The sequence below is a fragment of the Hippocampus comes genome, unplaced genomic scaffold, assembly GCF_001891065.2.
Source record: "Hippocampus comes isolate QL1 unplaced genomic scaffold, H_comes_QL1_v1.1 scaffold174, whole genome shotgun sequence".
NCBI classification, from domain to species: Eukaryota; Metazoa; Chordata; class Actinopteri; order Syngnathiformes; family Syngnathidae; genus Hippocampus; species Hippocampus comes.
The window spans coordinates 8,508,657-8,513,579 of record NW_017805983.1 but is presented as its reverse complement, the minus strand read 5'-3'; the positions used below and the strand labels follow the sequence as shown (position 1 = coordinate 8,513,579).

General features: G+C 41.4%; 1 protein-coding gene across 6 annotated transcripts in view; it reads right to left on the bottom strand.

Annotated features, from left to right (window-relative positions):
* The window catches only part of atp2b3b (ATPase plasma membrane Ca2+ transporting 3b), a 47,257-nt gene that overhangs the window by 41,158 nt on the left and 1,176 nt on the right, over window positions 1-4,923 (bottom strand). The window lies entirely within an intron of this gene.

Here is a 4,923-nt window from a genome sequence, read left to right as displayed (position 1 = left end):
GCCCCCGCCCACCCCCCTCTCCCGACTGAGAGTGTTAGTTTATAACTGAGTCACCCTGCTCCCTCCTTCAAGTTTCCTCTCTTACAGTACCTGCTCCTCCAAATGCACATGCGTGCATGTGTGCGTATCATGCTATATGGCTTACTCATCTCATCATTTAAATTCCCCCCCTTTCTCCTCCTGTGACTTTCTCTCCAGCTATGAGCTTCCTGCCATTGCAATCATTTATTTACTCAGCCTGTCACACTCTTTCTTCCCAGCCTGGTCTCTTACTCACTGATTCTGTCTGATTTTATGAAGCTTACACAAGAACGGAGCGCCTGCTGCAGATATCTCTATCTGCAACTGCATGTTTCTGTTGGGCTCATTCGGAGCTTTGACGTGTGCAATTGCACGTGTACAGTCGACGCGCGTTAAGGAGTCGGAAAACATTCACAATGTTATTGCTCGTTCGTCATTTTCAAATGAGCTTTGCACGCACAGCCCATGTCACTTATGCAACTGTATGCATCACAGATATCCACCCTCATGCCCAGAGACATCACTCTCTCTGTCAACGCACATACACACAAATGTGTCTTTGGGTGCAGGCCTTTCTAAATAAGAGAGTGTGACAGGCAGAAAGAGAGCGAGAGAGGACTTCCATGGATGGCTGAGATGTGTCTGAAAATGAAAACAGTCAAGGAAAAGGTCAATGCAGTCCTTCTCCACGTCTCTCCTAGTTGTAATGTTTTCATTTGTTTTAAGTGGCACTCCTTCAAATATGTCAGGACATTGGGTATACAAGTGTGTTTTATTTTATTTTTTCGTATTTTCTTTTGCCACTCATTTTTCCTTATTATACCACCTTGTGGTGAGGTGTGTCATCTATTTCCTGGATGCTTATATCCACTTCTGCGGAGCAATCGGCCTGAACAATTAATTGAATTCAAAATGATTTTGCAATGTAAAAGAATGGAAATTTTCAAATGGAAAATGCTGGAAAACAACAAAAACGACAACAACAACAACAACAACCTCTGCTTTATTTCAGTCGGTCAGCTTAATTGTTTTTACATGTACTGTATATCATGTATTTTTTATTCATTTATTCCGTGCCTAACCCTCCTGTTATCCTCAAATATAAGTAACACATTTTACTCTTGGAGTAATTTTGACTCCAGAGATATTTGGCTCCAGAAAATGATGTACGTGAATTTGTTGACCAATGTTTAGGGTCAAGCACTTAGTTTATTTGTTGAATACCCCCTTGATAATATAACTAACTTATTAGGAGTTGACACGCCCTCCAGCTCCACCATCTGGTCAAACTTTTAAATTAGAATGAATGTATCTGAAAAGGTTTTCATACAAATCTGATATTTTTCGACAACATTAATAGTCACGAGAGGATGAAAGCTATTGGTTTTGGTGATGAAATGACCTTTCCTGTAGTGCCACCATCAAGTCAAAAATTTGATTTTAGAGTTACGGTCTTGAAAACCTTTCATCTAATTATTTTCTCATTTGGGGTGTGCATTCATCGCTGCAGCAGCTGTTGATGCTTTTATAAAGCACCGTCTTTTCTCAATTTGAGGTTTAACCAATGCATACCTATCTGTTCCAGAAAAGTTCTCCTTCCATATTTTGATGCCATATTGGCAGGTTTGCTTGGCAGCTATTGTCAAAATGGACAGCATCCACGAAATGCAACCAAGCACTCATCAACATTCACGTGAGGGCCTGGATTGTATCATATTATCTTTCCACTTTTGGAAGGCATCGCGTCCGCTGGTGGTTGAGAGTCAAAACTTTCATTCATTGGATGAGAATGCCTCAAAATCAGGGTCCTCCTCAACACAATCCTCTGTCTCAGATGCATTCTCCTCTGTATCACTTTGATTGGCGAAGAGCTGTTCCAATACCTCATGGACAGTCAACCTTTTTCTAGAGGACATTTTCACATGAGAAAGCATGCTGATTTCAGTCCACATTGAGCACAACGTGGAATGATTTGGGAATAACGGACACTTGTGCAAGCTTCTATATGTTTGCTCCGCCCTTATTTTGAATGAACTACCAATGTCCTTGTGGGAAACTATCAAATTTCTCGCAGAAATAGTTATTTTCCCCACCCCCTGTAATGTATCAACTCAAGAGTATGAACTCTGTACATACAAGTGTGGAGAAGATGTTAGTTGACAGACACACAGACAATTTTTCTGCAGCTAAAACAGCTTGGGGTGAAATTGACCCCTGAGGATCGCCAATGCGTGCAATATGTGTTCAGGACATTGAAAAAAAAGCATTATGATGATGTCATGCTTAATCAGTTGCCCCCATCAAATCAGGAAAAGTCATGAAATATGGAGCAAAAAAAGGCAACTATTATATTTTTGAATGATGAACATTGTAGGGGGTCAAATTGACCCAGAGAGTAATAGGAGGGTTAAGAAATACAGTCGACATTTTTTACATATCATGGTTTCATGAAACATGAAAAGTTGACATGATAAAATCACAGATCAGAATCCATTTGCCTTTATGCTAGCATAACGCTTACCTATTCGACCAAAACATTTATGTGTGATAAATGTGATATTATTGATTGAAATAAAGATTAATATGTTGCTTATGTTTGTTTAAAAATATATTGTATGAAAAGAGGACCTTGAAAAAATAATAATCGCATTTTAAAAGGCATTGGCAATACTGAGGAAAAAGATATTTTTCAAAATTGTTCAGGCCTACGCAGCAGTTAACAATGTTGACCGCTGAGAGAGAGGAATTGTCCTCTTGGGCTTTAATTCCGGGCCAGTAGACCTATGTATGCTCTGTGACAGTGTGTATTTGGATGCCATATTGGCAGGTTTGCTTGGCAGCTATTGTCAAAATGGACAGCATCCACGAAATGCAACCAAGCACTCATCAACATTCACGTGAGGGCCTGGATTGTATCATATTATCTTTCCACTTTTGGAAGGCATCGCGTCCGCTGGTGGTTGAGAGTCAAAACTTTCATTCATTGGATGAGAATGCCTCAAAATCAGGGTCCTCCTCAACACAATCCTCTGTCTCAGATGCATTCTCCTCTGTATCACTTTGATTGGCGAAGAGCTGTTCCAATACCTCATGGACAGTCAACCTTTTTCTAGAGGACATTTTCACATGAGAAAGCATGCTGATTTCAGTCCACATTGAGCACAACGTGGAATGATTTGGGAATAACGGACACTTGTGCAAGCTTCTATATGTTTGCTCCGCCCTTATTTTGAATGAACTACCAATGTCCTTGTGGGAAACTATCAAATTTCTCGCAGAAATAGTTATTTTCCCCACCCCCTGTAATGTATCAACTCAAGAGTATGAACTCTGTACATACAAGTGTGGAGAAGATGTTAGTTGACAGACACACAGACAATTTTTCTGCAGCTAAAACAGCTTGGGGTGAAATTGACCCCTGAGGATCGCCAATGCGTGCAATATGTGTTCAGGACATTGAAAAAAAAGCATTATGATGATGTCATGCTTAATCAGTTGCCCCCATCAAATCAGGAAAAGTCATGAAATATGGAGCAAAAAAAGGCAACTATTATATTTTTGAATGATGAACATTGTAGGGGGTCAAATTGACCCAGAGAGTAATAGGAGGGTTAAGAAATACAGTCGACATTTTTTACATATCATGGTTTCATGAAACATGAAAAGTTGACATGATAAAATCACAGATCAGAATCCATTTGCCTTTATGCTAGCATAACGCTTACCTATTCGACCAAAACATTTATGTGTGATAAATGTGATATTATTGATTGAAATAAAGATTAATATGTTGCTTATGTTTGTTTAAAAATATATTGTATGAAAAGAGGACCTTGAAAAAATAATAATCGCATTTTAAAAGGCATTGGCAATACTGAGGAAAAAGATATTTTTCAAAATTGTTCAGGCCTACGCAGCAGTTAACAATGTTGACCGCTGAGAGAGAGGAATTGTCCTCTTGGGCTTTAATTCCGGGCCAGTAGACCTATGTATGCTCTGTGACAGTGTGTATGTGCCACAATGGTTAATCCGAGCTATATAGGTAGACACACACACACGCACGCACGCGCGCGCGCGCGCACACACACACACACACACACACACACACACACACACACACACACACACACACACCTGAGCACTTGTGACAAAACTAACATGTATGCTTTGGCTAGCTGTCCTTGGCTGTTGTTGTTGTGTACTGCTCCGACACTGACCTTTTACCTTCACAGCTTTAAAGCCAAGCTGCATGTCACCTGTATACCTTATGATCAGATTTACATGATGGGGTCACACACACTTCGCTAAAACCAACAGTGGAAGCAGCCCAATCAGGCTTTGACATAGTGTCGACATAACGGAAGTGAGCTGACACAAATACCGTAGCTGCATGACTGCGTCCTACTTCAAAGCAACTTGATGGCGAGAATGATGGAAGTTCAGCTTTGGTTGAGATTGAAATACATCACATGCATTCATAAGATGGCATATAGACAGACTAACAGTCTCCACATATGTCGCTCCCACGTGAGCCCCTGGTCACCTCCACTAAAGCCAGACACCAATAATACTTGCAAATGCTGCACTGTTCTCTTGTGTGGGCCCAATTCGAACACAAAATGACCTTTGTTGGTCACCTTCAGACGTGCCTGAGCTTCATCCTGCTCCTCCTCATCATCATCATCCCGCTGATGCCCTTCATCATCCTCACCACATGCATGGCAACAATATCAAGCGTACCACACGAACTGTGCCCACTCGCCTCCAAATTCAACGAGATGGGTTCAAGGTGCGCCACTAACCTATGCCCCCCACCCCGCACCCACCCTCACCGCAAGGTTACCGGGCCCACGCTTCACGGCGGCTCTGGCCGGAGATGATTACCGGATCAAACCGACACTC